Source organism: Mustela lutreola, chromosome 4 (assembly GCF_030435805.1).
Source record: "Mustela lutreola isolate mMusLut2 chromosome 4, mMusLut2.pri, whole genome shotgun sequence".
NCBI lineage: Eukaryota > Metazoa > Chordata > Mammalia > Carnivora > Mustelidae > Mustela > Mustela lutreola.
Window position 1 is genome coordinate 63,538,706 of NC_081293.1, and position 16,005 is coordinate 63,554,710.

A 16,005-nucleotide genomic window follows, 5' to 3' on the forward strand; every position below is an offset into this window, starting at 1 on the left:
ACTCTGCCTCTCTTCATTCCCCAGGGTCACATTCCCTGCAAGAAGTCTCCTTAATGAGTTGATAGGTCCCAATTTAGCTCCCTGAAGTTCCTGGACAACACTGGAGTCTTGGCAGCCTCTCACGGGTGGCCTTCGTTCAAGGACTGCGGCCATCTCCAGTTCGATGTCCAGACTTCCAGGACAGAAGCAGGGCGAGGGCGGGCACTGGACTCCTGAAGTGGATTTGCTTGGCTCAGAACTTGCTTTTTACAAAACTTGTGACTTAAGTCTTCAGTGAGGAAAGGAAGGGAGGGGAAGAGTGGACATTTAGGAGCAAGGCAAGGAAGGCAGATCCCTGGAATGCATTTCCGGATCTGGGCTTTCCTCAATCCTGCTCAACCTCTGACCCGGTAGGAATGAGGTGACATCTGGGAAAGCATGCAGGCTTGTGAGGAAGCAGGCTGAGTTTCCTTTGGGAAGGGAGGGCCCAGTTGGCTAGGTTCCCTATTTGCTCCCTTGCTGTTCACAGACCTCTCTACCTGTCACCTCTCTGTGGCCACATATCACAGGGCCTTCAGGGCCATCTTATTCCAGGAAGCCTCTGAGCCTGGGGCATGTAGGAGGCTGTATTAGCTTGCCAGGGCTGCTTAACAAAGATGGGGCTTAGAGTGTGGAAATTTATTGTCCTACAGTTCTGGAGGCCAAAAGTCCAGGAGCAAGGTGTTGGCAAATTTGGACCCTTTTGAGAGCCATGAGGGAGAATCTGTTCCAGGCCCCTGTCCCAGCTTCTGGTGGCTTGCTGGCCGCCTCTGGCATTTCTTGGCTTACGTTTACATCCCCCTGATCTGGATGTTCACGTGGTATTTTCCCTCTGTCTCTAGTTCCAAATTTCTCCTTTTTTTTTTTTTCTTTTAATAAAAACACTTATAAGGCCCATCTTACTCCATTATTAACTAATCACATCCACAATGACCCTAATTCCAAGTAGGGTCATATTCTGAGGTACTAGGGGTCCAGACTTCAACATATGGAATTTGGAGGACTCAATGCAATCCAGAACAGAGGCTGTGGTAGGAATGAAGAACTGCGGTGAGATTTTTAGCAAGGTGGGTGCTGATGGAAATGGGCCAGACAACAGTGCTGCGTGTGGATGGGGAAGGAATGGGACTTTGACTTATACATGTGCTGTGGAGCCAGGCTGTAAACTGCTATGAAAGCCAAGATAGTGAAGTCACACTTGGTGTAAAGGGTAGGTGGGAGCCACTGTAGACTCTTGAGCCAGATTTGGAATAGGGTAAAAATGGCATTTTAGGCCATTGGCTCAGGCAGGTGTATGGAGGATGAATTGCAGGGTCTGTCAGCAGAGTGTGTGTGGGGGTCATGGTGGGGAGAGGAAGGAAGGGGGAGGGGAGAAGAAGGAGAGGGAGGGGAGGGGAGGAGAATAAAGGGCGGGTCTAGTTGCCCTCTGGCTACCACTTTGGGAGTAGAATGGAAAGGCTGTAGACTGTGAGAGTTTTTAAAGGGAAAAGAAGATGGTAGGATTTGATTCATTAACTGGGTTCAGAAGATGGGAGCAGTCATGATAGGAACCAGGATCTAAGGTTGAGAAGGGTAAGTTGGCATGGATGTTCATCCATGGGCACGCTCAGGTGAAAAACATAGTTTGGAATGTTCCGTGTTTGAAATGCTGTGCAGCATCTAAGAGGACATTTGCTCTGTTCAGAGGTCAGCAAACATTTTTTGTAAAGGGCCTGGTAGGAAATATTTTAGACTCTATGGGCCACAGGGTCTCTGTCTTAACTATTCAGCGGCTGGTCCATCAGGAAAGTAGGTGGTAGCCAATATGTAAATGAACGGGCGTGGCTGTGCTTCAATAACACTTTATTTACAAGAACAAGCAGTGGGCTGGATTAGGTGTAAGGGCAGTAGTTTGGTGACTTCTGCTCTAGATGACCGGAGCCATGATACAACCCACACGTTAAAAGGAGGGAGAACACACAGGTCCTTTAAAGCTGGTTTTGAGATCTCTTTTGGAGTGATGAATAGTTCATATCCAGTGGAAGTCTATAGTATCAACTAAAACTTACTTTTTCATGCATGTAGCATTTTATTGGGAATCCACTAGGTGCCAAGGATGTTTGCATGTTATCACTGTCACTCTCCACTGACAACTTTGTGAGTTGGCCAACTCTTATTCCCATCCTGCAGTTGAGGAAACTGAGGCAGCCCTGAGTAAGGCAGCATGGAGTTGTTTACTTTTTCCTGACTAGGAAGTTTAACCTGTCTCTGGGTAGAGGTCTTTCACTCAGGCAGGAAGTTGGCCTGGGCTTGACGGTTTGCCCGAGGCAGTATCAAATTTAACACCTGCTTACATGTTGTCAAAATTTTAACTTTGCCCCACAATTAGCAGTCTTCTGGATAACTGCACTCTGTGTTCTTGCTAGAGAGTAAGGCCCTGGAACTGTATCACATCTACAACTTGTTCAGAGCCTGGAAGAAAGAAAAGTTGAAGAAGAATAATTTAAGGCTCATGTAATTTGCCCTTTTCTCTAGATTACCTACATTTTCCCCTTTGATCGAGTTGATTGCTGGGTCCCTCACAGAATATTTCTCATATAATTTAAGACTTCATCTTGGTCTCTTTGCTGGAATTGCTGCAGAAAAGTTGTGTGGATTTTGATGGAGCTGAGAATTGTCATTGAAAATACCATTTATTACATTCCCCCAAATATTGCTCCCTGTGAGAAAGTTATCTCAGAATTTAACATAAGGAAATTTCTTCTCTTCTGAGAAAATATGATTCTGTTTCTCCCTAAAGAGAACCACACAACTAATTGTGTTTTCTGTTTTGATTGGACTTCCAGGAAGCTCAGAGCCATGTTTAAAGCACAAAGATAACAACTATTGTCACTGACTACCAACTGTTTTCAAGACTGAATCTCCCTTTTGGGTCCTATTTTATTAATTTTCTTTTTTCTACTATAAGCTCCTTCAAATACTTCTTAAAGAGAAATGAGTGTTTCAAAAACATAAATTTAAATTGAATTGATTCAGAATTAGAGAGTTTTTCAGCCAATCAAATAGTACCCTAAGTTCTATTAGACTAAAGAAATATATTAAAAAAGACTTTATGACTAAGGGCAGACATTTGCTTGTGTAACTGTTAGAGGATACATGGTGTTTGCCCTATGATGACAGATTATTTCTCATCTGTTGAGTCACCTGCCCAGAAGGATTACTGCATATATTTGCCTTAACACTAAGTACTGGGTAAGATACGGAGGATGCGATGAAGCATGAGGTTTGGTGTTAGAAGACCTGAGAACTTGTTTTAACTCTGCCACTAAACAGTCATGTGACTTCAGGCCAGTGTCCCTAACCTCAGAGCAATGATTTTGAATGTGCCTTTAAATTAACCTTCTGTGTACTAGTGTGTACTTGCTGCTGTCTGCCATTCACTCTCTTGTGTTGTTCCTCGAGATTGAGTTGTATAAACCACATTAATTCAAATAGATTTGAGTAGCTAACAAAGATGAGTGCAATAAAATGAGATGAAATGAACTGAAACAAATAAAAGACAAGTTTCTGCAGAGAGAAGAAACAAGACTAGAAAGATGAGAAGATAGATAGGTAGTAGGTAGACACCTGTCGAATACAACACCAGTATCCATCTGCCTGTGGAAAGCCCATTTCGTTTCCGCACAAACACAGATAGCCTTGGAAATGGAAGCAAAATGGAGTAAGAGTGTGAAGAAATCTTTGTCTTAAGTTAAACTTAACCAACACATGACAGAGACATAGCATGCGTTGATTGAGTGTTAGAAATGAGTTGCTGAGTCATCGAGCTCTAAAGGTGCTTACTGGATTCGGTAAATGGAAACTTCTCCAGCCCAAGGTGCAGCAGGGAAGCTCATGAGATTTGCTACAGTGGGACCAGAAGGCATTTGGCTCCCAGTGACTGCTTGTGGCTCGAAGAGAATGAGCAGGGCCTCTGAGAACTGGGCAGATGGTGGTAGGGAAAGTAAAAAACAGAAAAGGAAGTAGCTTGGGGAATTCAACAAATGGCACTTCTGGTGAACTTAGTGAGTAATAAGGTGATAGAGGGGCCATTCCTCTTTATGGGAAACATTCTCTGGTGAGCTTTTCGAATGGGAAATTCTCAAATACTCTAATGCGCTGATATGAAAGATTTATGTAGCAAGAGGCCTGAAGAGATAGCAGAAGGAATTTGAAGCTATGGGGGTTGGCAGTCCTGCCATTAATACTTCATTCATTTAACAAATATTTATAGAGCTCCTACCATGCACTGGATACTATGTCAATCACTTGAGGGAACGGGGCAAGGGAACAAATAATGAGTAATAGATCATATCTGTCTTTCAGAAGTATCTATCGGAATGAAGAAGCTGGCATAAAATAGATCTTATTAATTTATTAAAAGTATTTATTGAGCACCTATTATGTACCAAAGTTAGTGTCAGGTGAGATCCACAGTGCAGAATTAGAATGAACACTATCTGTCTTGAAATGTTTAGAAATCTGTAAATCAGGGAGGTGGTGGTGGTTGTTTCTGTCTCCAAAGAGCATTAACAGACTGCTGAGCGCTGCAGAGATTAAATGGAATTGGAAGGTCCAAGTAGCTAACTAATAAAGCAATAGTAAGAACAACAGAGATTCCTATTGTTTAGGTTATTTCCTGGCATATTTATTGTGAAGAGCTATTTAATATTTACATAAATGGTAGGTCTTCTTAGTTCTGAAGATTGAGGTTGCCCTGTGAAGGCCCTTTAGCTGTTGGGACATGCCCTAGTTCTTCATACTTTGAGATACAACTGAATGCTTTGAATTTCTTTGGGACTTTTTCTTATTCTTTCTCTCTCTCTCTCTCTCTCTCTCCCTCCCTCCCACTCCCCTCTAGCCCTGAGCTATACTGTGTGTTTTACATACATATGTTATTGAACCCTCGCAAGAATCCTGGGAGGTTCTCCTCAAGGGTTTTGATGGAGTCCTTTCTCACATTGAGGTCCTTCATCCATTTTGAGTCTATTTTCATGTGTGGTATAAGGAAATGGTCCAATTTCATTTTTCTGCATTTGGATGTCCAGTTTTCCCAGCACCATTTGTTGAAGAGGCTGTCTTTTTTCCATTGGACATTCTTTCCTGCTTTGTTGAAGATTAATTGACCATAGAGTTGAGGGTCTATTTCTGGGCTTTCTATTCTGTTCCATTGATCTACATGTCTGTTTTTGTGCCAGTACCATGCTGTCTTGATGATGACAGCTTTGTAATAGAGCTTGAAGTCCGGAATTGTGATGCCACCAACTTTGGCTTTCTTTTTCAATATTCCTTTGGCTATTCGAGGTCTTTTCTGGTTCCATATAAATTTTAGGATTATTTGTTCCATTTCTTTGAAAAAGATGGATGGTACTTTGATAGGAATTGCATTAAATGTGTAGATTGCTTTAGGTAGCATAGACATTTTCACAATATTTATTCTTCCAATCCAGGAGCATGGAACATTTTTCCATTTCTTTATGTCTTCCTCAATTTCTTTCATGAGTACTTTATAGTTTTCTGAGTATAGATTCTTAGCCTCTTTGGTTAGGTTTATTCCTAGCTATCTTATGGTTTTGGGTGCAATTGTAAATGGGATTGACTCCTTAATTTCTCTTTTATCTGTCTTGTTGTTGGTGTAGAGAAATGCAACTGATTTCTGTGCATTGATTTTATATCCTGACACTCTACTGAATTCCTGTACAAGTTCTAGCAGTTTTGGAGTGGAGTCTTTTGGGTTTTCCACATAGAGTATCATATCATCTGCAAAGAGTGATAGTTTGACTTCTTCTTTGCCAATTTGGATGCCTTTAATTTCCTTTTGTTGTCTGATTGCTGAGGCTAGGACCTCTAGTACTATGTTGAATAGCAGTGGTGATAATGGGCATCCCTGCCGTGTTCTGGACCTTAGCGGAAGAGCTTTCAGTTTTTCTCCATTGAGAATGATATTGCGGTGGGTTTTTCATAAATGGCTTTGATAATATTGAGGTATGTGCCCTCTATCCCTACACTTTGAAGAGTTTTGATCAGGAAGGGATGCTGTACTTTGTCAAATGCTTTTTCAGCATCTATTGAGAGTATCATATGGTTCTTGTTCTTTCTTTTATTGATGTATTGTATCACATTGACTGATTTGTGGATATTGAACCAACCTTGCAGCCCTGGAATAAATCCTACTTGGTCGTGGTGAATAATCCTTTTAATGTACTGTTGAATCCTATTGGCTAGTATTTTGATGAGAATTTTTGCATCTGTGTTCATCAAGGATATTGGTCTATAGCTCTCTTTTTTGATTGGATCTTTGTCTGGTTTTGGGATCAAGGTGATGCTGGCCTCATAAAATGAGTTTGGAAGTTTTCCTTCCATTTCTATTTTTTGGAACAGTTTCAGGAGAATAGGAATTAGTTCTTCTTCAAATGTTTGGTAGAATTCCCCTGGGAAGCCGTCTGGCCCTGGGCTTTTGTTTGTTTGGAGATTTTTAATGACTGTTTTAATCTCCTTACTGATTATGGGTCTGTTCAGGCTTTCTGAAGAGACAGCAACCTCGTCAACCTCAACCGCAGCAACATCTTCCTAGAAACATTGCCAAAGGCAAGGGAAGCAAGGGCAAAAATGAACTATTGGGATTTTATCAAGATCAAAAGCTTTTGCACAGCAAAAGAAACAGTTAACAAAACCAAAAGACAACTGACAGAATGGGAGAAGATATTTGCAAACGACATATCAGATAAAGGGCTAGTGTCCAAAATCTATAAAGAACTTAGCAAACTCAACACCCAAAGAACAAATAATCCAATCAAGAAATGGGCAGAGGACATGAACAGACATTTCTGCAAAGAAGACATCCAGATGACCAACAGACACATGAAAAAGTGCTCCATATCACTCGGCATCAGGGAAATACAAATCAAAACCACAATGAGATATCACCTCACACCAGTCAGAATGGCTAAAAGTAACAAGTCAGGAAATGACAGATGCTGGTAAGGATGCGGAGAAAGGGGAACCCTCCTACACTCTTGGTGGGAATGCAAGCTGGTGCAACCTCTCTGGAAAACAACATGGAGGTTCCTCAAAATGTTGAAAATAGAACTACCCTATGACCCAGCAATAGCACTACTGGGTATTTACCCTAAAGATACAAACGTAGTGATCCGAAGGGACACATGCACCCGAATGTTTATAGCAGCAATGTCCACAATAGCCAAACTATGGAAAGAACCTAGATGTCCATCAACAGATGAATGGATCAAGAATATGTGGTATATATACACAATGGAATACTATGCAGCCATCAAAAGAAATGAAATCTTGCCATTTGCGACAACGTGGATGGAACTAGAGCGTATCATGCTTAGTGAAAAAGTCAAGCAGAGAAAGACAACTATCATATGATCTCCCTGATATGAGGAAGTGGTGATGCAACACGGGGGCTTAAGGGGGTCGGAGAAGAATAAATGAAACAAGATGGGATTGGGAGGGAGACAAACCATAAGTGACTCTTAATCTCACAAAACAAACGGAGGGTTGCTGGGGGAAGGGGGGTTGGGAGAAGGGGGGTGGGATTATGGACATTGGGGAGGGTATGTGCTTTGGTGAGTGCTGTGAAGTGTGTAAACTTGGCGATTCACAGACCTGTACCCCTGGGGATAAAAATATATTATATGTTTATAAAAAATAAAAATAAATAAAAAAAATAAAAGAATCCTGGGAGGTAGGTGCAATTGTTACATCTCCTGAAACTAACTTGCCCAAGGTCCCACCAGCAGTCAGTAGTGGAACGTGACTTCAAATCTACATGATGTGTCTCCTTGCAGAGGTGAAGTTTGTCTCCACCTGCGGAGTCTGAAATGTGAGACTGACACCCCCAGGAAGTAAGGCTGCTCTTTTTCAATGAAAAATTTGTGCCCTTCTTTCTTTTAAAAAAAGTTTTATTTAAATTCAAGTAATTAACAGTATTATTAGTATTATTATTAGTAATATTTAGTATTATAATAAAGTGTATTATTAGTTTCAGAGGTAGGGTTCAATGATTCATCAGTTGCATACAACACCCAGTGCTCATTCCATCAAGTGCCCTCCTTAATGTCCATCATCCAATTACCCCAGACCCTCCATCCACCTAGACTCCGGCAACCCTTACTTTGTTTCCTCGAGTTAAGAGTCTCACATGGTTTGCCCCAGTGTTTATGGCAGCAATGTCAACAATAGCAAACTGTGGAAAGGTAGGGACATGTCCTTATTTCTAAACTTGAAGACACTGTCTGTATCTCCAGGAGAAAGGATAGAGTTGGAAAACCTCTCAGTCTCATGTTCCATCTTCTCAACCTGACCAAGGAAGGAACAAGATGCAGAAGCCCACACATGTGTACCTGCATCCCACCCCTGCTCCCCGAGGTCTGTGACCATTACAGGGAAGGAATGGCTGATCTAGAACAACTGGCCTGGGGCCAAGGGATTAAATACTTGGGACACTAGGTATCTTTTTCTTTTTTCTTTTTTCCGGGATACTAACTAGCTAATTCGAATTCCATTTCTCACCCTGCTCCCTACTCATTTTTGGGTAAAACAATCATGAGAACAAGTGAGGCATCAAAAGAGAGAAGCAAGAGATATAGGCTTAGACAATTGTAATCCCTAGATTATCAAAGGTTGACACTGAAGGGGAAAACCTTATTTTCTAGAAGTGTACCAAAAGGATTAATATGTGAACTAGATGAGAAATATAGGAAATAAAAAATAAAAACAATATTACTATTGTTAGATGTTAGTGAGATGCTTATTTCAGTATTTTACATGAATTTTAAACATTTGCATAACCATACAAAGTTGATTTTATTTTTTCTTTTTATAGTTGGGGTAAATGGAAGGCAGCTATGCTCACCACTATACCACCAACGCTAGTTGGGGTAAATGAAGATCAGAGACATGAAGACATTTGCCTAAAGTGACAGACACAGCTATAAATGGTCGACCCAGGAGTCAAACCATAGTTCCTCAACTTCTACAGCCGTTAATCAATTTACTAAATCTGACCTATGTGAAAATGGTATCAACTTTACTATTTATTATTTACCAGATTTAGTAATGAAGCTTAAGCTTCATGCCCTTTCTCTTGCCAGGGCCCTTTGTAAGATTCTGGGAGAGGTCCCAGTAGTTTTTATTTATAACTTGGCATTATTTTACTCAAAGAGTCTCTCCTCAATTATGTGAGCTTTGGACCCCACAAAACTTAAATCTGCCACTGAAAGCATGATTTTATTCTAGGCTGGATCATCACACAGTCCAGTCCTTCCATTCTTGTCTCCCACCATCCTACGGAGAATCTAGTAAACAGTTCTCTTCTCTTGGCTGGCTATTAATCTCATCCAAATTCCTAGTGTGTTCCTTCTCTGGAATCTCTCTTTTTTTAAATTTTTTATTTATGTTTTTAGATTTTATTTATTTGTTTGAGAGAGAGCAAGCATGCACAAGCAGTGGGGTTGGGCAGAGGGAGAGGGAGAAGCAGGCTCCCTGCTGAGCAGAGATCCCAAGATCACGACCTGAGCTGAGGGCTGACACTTAACTGACTGAGCCACCCAGGTGCCCTTCTTTCTCTTTTTTTAGATAAGCAAGTTGTGTTGGGGGCTGACGGTTTCAGCATAAATGTATTAATCTTTTTTCTGGCATCGCACATATAACATTGCCCATGGTGTGTTTGTAACCCCTTGTGAGAACAGCTAGTCTTCTAATTATAGTAAATGCAGTCAAGGAAAAGGGCCCAGATTTTAAACAAACAGCCATGAATTCTGCATTTGCATGTCATGCTCTGAAATCATCTTTTTCTGAGTCACGGATTATCCATTTAGATCAAGCCACAAAGAGCATCGTGTTTTGTTAAGTTGGGGCCTTTGGAAAGGGTAAAAGAATTGTAGCCAAATATACTGAGATTCTGTACTCTTTAAAGTAAAACATCTTGGCAAATCATAGTTATCGAGTGGCTACACATTCAGGACAAGAATATATTCATGCTGAGTGAACTGTATTTCCAGAACTGTGACAATGTAGAACATACAATTACTGGCAGATTCAGTGAGCACTGGAGAACACTGAATTACTGTAAAAGTTGATTTGGAAACTAATTTGGACCATATGATTATTGGGATAAGACTTATCTTTATTTCTTTTTTTTTTTTTTTTTTTTTTTTTTTTAATTTTTTATTTTTTATAAACATATATTTTTATCCCCAGGGGTACAGGTCTGTGAATCACCAGGTTTACACACTTCACAGCACTCACTAAATCACATACCCTCCCCAATGTCCATAATCCCACCCCCTTCTCCCAAACCCCCTCCCCCCGGCAACCCTCAGTTTGTTTTGTGAGATTAAGAGTCACTTATGGTTTGTCTCCCTCCCAATCCCATCTTGTTTCATTTATTCTTCTTCTACCCACTTAAGCCTCTTACTCTATAAAAACAAACTCAGTATGTGTAAGGATGTATTAGTTCAGGCAAAAACAATGTTACTAATAAGCCTTGTGACCTTGGTGATGACGATGACGATGATGATGATGTTAATGTTGATGTTGATGTTGATGATGATAATGACTCAAGTTCATAGTTTTGATTATTGACTATGTCAGGTACCACACTGAGCACTTTACATCCATTATCACATTTAATCCTCACAACTCTATCACTGTTCCCATTTTTCAGATGAGGCCACTGAGGCCCAGAAAGGTCAAGTGACTTTCCAGGTCATTTGCTAAGTCATGGACCTGGGATTTGAGCAAGATCTCATAGTAGAACCCAAGATCTTAAACAAGGTTCATGCTATTTCAACTTTTGGGGTTCTGTTTTCCAATCCATAAAATGAGGGGCTTGGCTCCCCCTGGTTTTTGTTTCTTCTAGCTGTAAAGCTCTAGGATGCTATGATTTCAATTGTAATCCTCTGGCAGCAAAAGAGCACTTGATTTTTTACTAATATGTTTGTTTTTCAAATTGATCTCTACCAGCTCAGGGTAATTAAAACCCTACAGCTCTGACATTTCCCAAATAAACAGAGGCGTGCACATTCGCCAGCTTTCATGGCAGTGCCTATGGTTCTGTTTATGCATAGCACCTAAGATAAAAATCAAATATATGGTGAAAAGTCGTGAGCTCTGTAGGAACTGAGGAATAATGTGTGTATAGCCTAGCCTAATGTCCTATAAGTTTCTGTTTCTTTCCTAATGGCAATAAGTGTTGGCTTGATGGTCCAGGGCTCCAATAACAACTTCAGATGATCTGTTGGTGAGTAGTACTTAACATTCGTGGTGGCTATGCAGTGGAACGGTGAATGTGGGCTTAAAAATGCAGAGTATTGATGTATGCAGTAGCTTGCAATCCAGGTAACCATTATGGCCAGAGTAGCAGAATTAATTTGAAAAATGCTCAGCCTTTCTGGATTAAGATGCTGTCATGGCGGAGTTCTTTATGCACAACTTTAGTTACCATGGAAATCATGATGTAGAATGTTCTAAGTTCTTGGCATCTCTGGATGGCAAGTGTTTATTTACCTTTCATAAAGAATATATTCCTGAATGGAGGCAGAAATAGAACAGGTTTCCTACAAAGGGTATGGATGGGGGCGTTCCTTAGGTACAATGTGGCAGGACAAGGGGAGGACCATTTGCTCATTTCATAAAGAGCTACTGAGTGCTTCTTTCTTGGCTTTCTGTTGGGAGGTCTTGGCACCCAGATGAATTGTGTGAAGACTTGTCTTCAGGAGCTTGTAGTATGGGTGAGAAGCTGCATATGAAAAGCTCTCTGTATGCTTACATGGTGCACATGTTTTTCTCTACATTCATGAAGAAGATGGCACTGAGCTGAGCCTTAAAGATAAGAATTCAGACCTACAGATACTGGGATGAGAGTGGAGAGGAAGGAAAGATGGTGGAGTGGCTAGGTGAAGCAAGACAAGAGACAGACTGGGCCTTCAACAAGTCTGTCTGTACTTTTCCATTGTAGCACCATTGTCATTGTCATTGTGTTATCATTTGATTGCTCACCTTCTCCCCACACTGGAGTATAAGTTCCTTCACAGCACGGACAAGGAACAAGGTCTGTTGTTATTCACTGACATATCCCAAGTGCCTATGACCCTCTCTGGTATGTGGAAGGAGCAGTAGCTATGTATCATGTGGAGAGAAGAAAACAGGTTTGGAACAAGACTGGCTAAGAGTGGAGGGACATGCAGAATCTTGGGATCAAAGACACATTGTAGTTTAGTTATCCCAACTGCTGGACAAGTATTTTTAAAAAAGCAGTTTTACCTTGTCATGGCCATAATGCTAGCTGGGCACATGGAAAGAACTGAAAAAACAAACAAATGAACAAAACAACTAAGCAGACATTAAGACTATGAATAGGAGTCAGAATGGGGGGCAATTTAATTTATCTCAACAAACATGTAGCAACCACAAGCAAAGCATTATGGAGGTCAAGATGAACTTTAAAGGAATTTCAAAGGAGGAAAGATTGTGTCTTCTTGGTAAGTAATCGCTTCACAGAAGAAGCAGTATTTCAAGTACAATTTGAATAATAGGTAGATTTTTTTCTAGGTTGGAAATGTAGTGGAGAAAGGTATTCCAATAAAGAAAAAAACAAAAAAATAAAATACCAACCAAAACCAAAACCAAAAGTAGAGTTGGGAAGAGAAAGAACAGTTATGAAGAACTTATGTATCAAGTATTTTAGTTTGTGTTTTACTTAAATCATCTTACTTATTCTTTGCAGAACCAAATAGGGCAAGATTACAGATGAAGAAAGTAACCTTCCTACTGGAGTTGTGACTTGAATCCATGCCTGTGTGACTCAAATCTGGTACGAATGGTAATAATAATAGGTAACATGAATTGAGCTACCTTTTTCCTTATCATCTTAGGAAACCCCATCCTTCGTGAGTCAACACAAACATCTCCTCCCTGGTGATTTTTCCCATAACCTCTGCATCGAGTGCTCTGCCCCTGTCCTAATTAGAATAGCTATTTAAGTATATTACAATTTTCCAATGACATCTGTTTGGAATGCTCTAGATCTAGATCATGAACTTGTTGAGGAGAGGGATGGGGGTGTCTGCCACCTTCTGTAGATGGGCTCTTGGTGGCACTTCTTCGTGTGACCAGATTTTGAATTCATATTCTCATGTGAGATCATCAGATGAGCTGAGTCTGAACTACATGATTGTGCCCTCACTGTAAGAAGTCCAATAGAGTTTGTATCAACTTTGTGGTGAGATGGGCTGATAAGATGTGGAATCCCCCGACGTACATGTTGGTGTTCAGGTGAGCCAAACATTCAAAAAGAAATTCAGGAGTCTACCAGAGAAGCCAAAGTTGTCAAAATCATTCCTTGAAGCACCTCTGAGTAAAATATAAATAAATTTAAAAATCAATCAATCAATCAATCAATCTTGGCTTGGGTCTGTGTTACGGATAAAAGAAGAATAGGAGAAAGAATAAAGGCATGGCCAGCCTCACAGAGACACACAGTGGGACTCTGCACGGGCAGCAGGTTGCAGAGTTCATCCTCTGAGCTTAGTGTGCACATCACCTGTGGGGTCTGGGGTTTATGGACTCATTTAAAAAATATTTTAATAGTTATTTATTTTCAAGTATATCATGCAAAATAATTAGCACATCAAAACTGTGAGTTCACAGCTACTACTGCTTAGGAAAAGATTACATTTAAGTTCGGTTTACAAAGAGTAATTCAATATTAAAAGGATTAGGTTATGATACGGCAGGTGGCACATAGCTGTGGCGTGGTTTCCGCAGGTAGCAGAGGAATGGCTGGAAGCTCCTGCATAGAGACAGGAGGCCAGAGCCTCACTCATTCTCTACATGTCTTTATCTCAATGGGTCTCAACTTCATACTTTAAAGGGGTACAAAAATACCATCTTGGCTTCCTGGAGTGAGGTCTAGACTAGATCTCTTATGCTGTCCAGGTGACTCTTTAGACAGTTTGCCAAGATGGCTTGTGAATTTGGGGGGGATTTAATCTATTCATCCTCATCATTCAGGAGAGACCAGGAAATGTCAGACCCCCAAGTATCAGTCTTTAAATATGGGCCTGCATCTGAGTGGCTTTGGGGGAAGGGTCATCATGGTTGGGTGTGTTTTTTTATGTTTGCTAACTGACATAAGATCAAATTTTGATTTGCTCTAAGTATAGGTCTGCTTCCTGACTCAACTTCCCATCCCCTGGCTTTCCCATCCCTAAATCCTTCCTTTGAGTTACTGGCCACTAACTCTGAGACTGTGAGCTGACTGAGATGTGAACATGCCCAGTCTAGCTTCCAGTCTAGCTCGTGGTAGGCCCATAATGGATGTAGAAACAAATCTCCTGAGAGTGGACATAATTTTGCTTCTCTAAGTTCAGCTCTCAGGAAATTGTACTACCTTTTTATGTGTCTCCTCCCTCTTCCACACAAATAATTTAGTTACTTATTCCTTGGGGACATTTATGGTTCAACAAGACCTGCCACTTCAGGAAGCAGGGGAGGAGAGAAACTGAGAGGGGGAGAGCACTTTGCATTTGTTAAGGTGTTGGAGTAGCTCTGGCATGGGGAGAACCTGGCTGAAGTGAGGCAGTAGTGGTGAGGACAGCCTGAACTCACTGCTCTGAGCATTTGTGAAGTGGCAGCAGAAGGCAGATCTGAATATAAGAGAGATTTGGAGAGGTGCCCTCATTGTAGGGTCTGCTTTCAGATGATTGTTCAGTATAGCTTGTATTGCACTGGCAGAGAGTTTGGACCCTAACAGTTAACCTGGGTCAACTCCCAGACTGAGGAAGTGGGGATCATGCCCTCGGTAACCAAGACTTGATACCATTCATTTCCACTCATGGTTCCATGAATAAACCTCCGATGGGTCATTTCATCATTTAACTGCCTCCCCTTGTCTTTGAGTTAGTAATAGTATGGTTGATGATATCTCTGCTCCCCAAATATTCCCTTTTCCTTGTTGGACCTTCAGGGCAGTTACCTGTTTCCACCTTGTTAAACGTACAAGTGGCCATATGATTTGCATCTGCCAATGAAATATGGGCCAATGTGATGCATGGCTCCTGGGCAAAAGCTTTAAGAGCCAGCAACATTTTTCTCTCTTTTTCCTCTGCCACAATATCTAGCAATGTTCCAGTTTGGGTCCCCGAGCACACGTGAGTTGGAGCAAAGCCGCAGCGAAACTGCAATGGATACAGAGTGAATTCAAGAGATAAATCTTGCTATTAGAAATCACTGAGCTTTTCTCTGTGTGCTGTTTGTTAGGCCTGTATAAACTAGCCCATCCTGGCTGATATGTTAATGATGGTAATAATGCCAGCAATAAAAATATTGCCATTTGGGGGAGCTAAGCCCTGTGCTAAGGATTTTGCATGCTCCATCTCATTTAATTTGGTAACAACCTTGTGAAGTAGATCTATTTCCTCAGTTTGCAGATGAGGAAGTTGGAACTCAGATTGAAAAAGTTTATTGTGGTCATATCACTAGAATGGAGGGTCAGGATTTGATCTGGCCCTTGCTCTAAACTGCTTCACCTTATTGTACATATCCATCTCAATAACTCTGTCAAGCTGTCATCCCACACAAGTGCCAAGGCATCCAACTCTCAGATGCCTCAGATATAAATCCTGGCAAGGAATACACCTACAAAAGCAGGACATTATATCCTCTTATATGAGGAACAAAATAAGAAAGTGTCACTAATCCACTCCTTACAACTTAAAAACCTACTGTTTATCATATAAGAGAAGATAAGATACATAAATATATGATTCCTTATTATAAAAGAATGCCCTACACCTACAAAAATAACCCAATAATGGAAGTTATATAAATAAAAAGCACAAATATTTATCACCAACAAAATGACACTGTACAAGCAAATTTGGAAGGAATACTTATTATGTAAATATACTACATATGTATGCTTATATGCACATATTTATG

At 40.8% G+C, this 16,005-nt stretch overlaps 1 long non-coding RNA gene across 1 annotated transcript in view; it reads left to right on the forward strand.

Moving 5' to 3' along the window:
* The window catches only part of LOC131828926 (uncharacterized), a 42,164-nt gene that overhangs the window by 8,430 nt on the left and 17,729 nt on the right, over positions 1-16,005 (forward strand). The window contains exon 2 of the long non-coding RNA XR_009352615.1: positions 12,791-12,886. This is a non-coding gene — a long non-coding RNA (uncharacterized LOC131828926). The remainder of the gene's footprint in view (positions 1-12,790; positions 12,887-16,005) is intronic.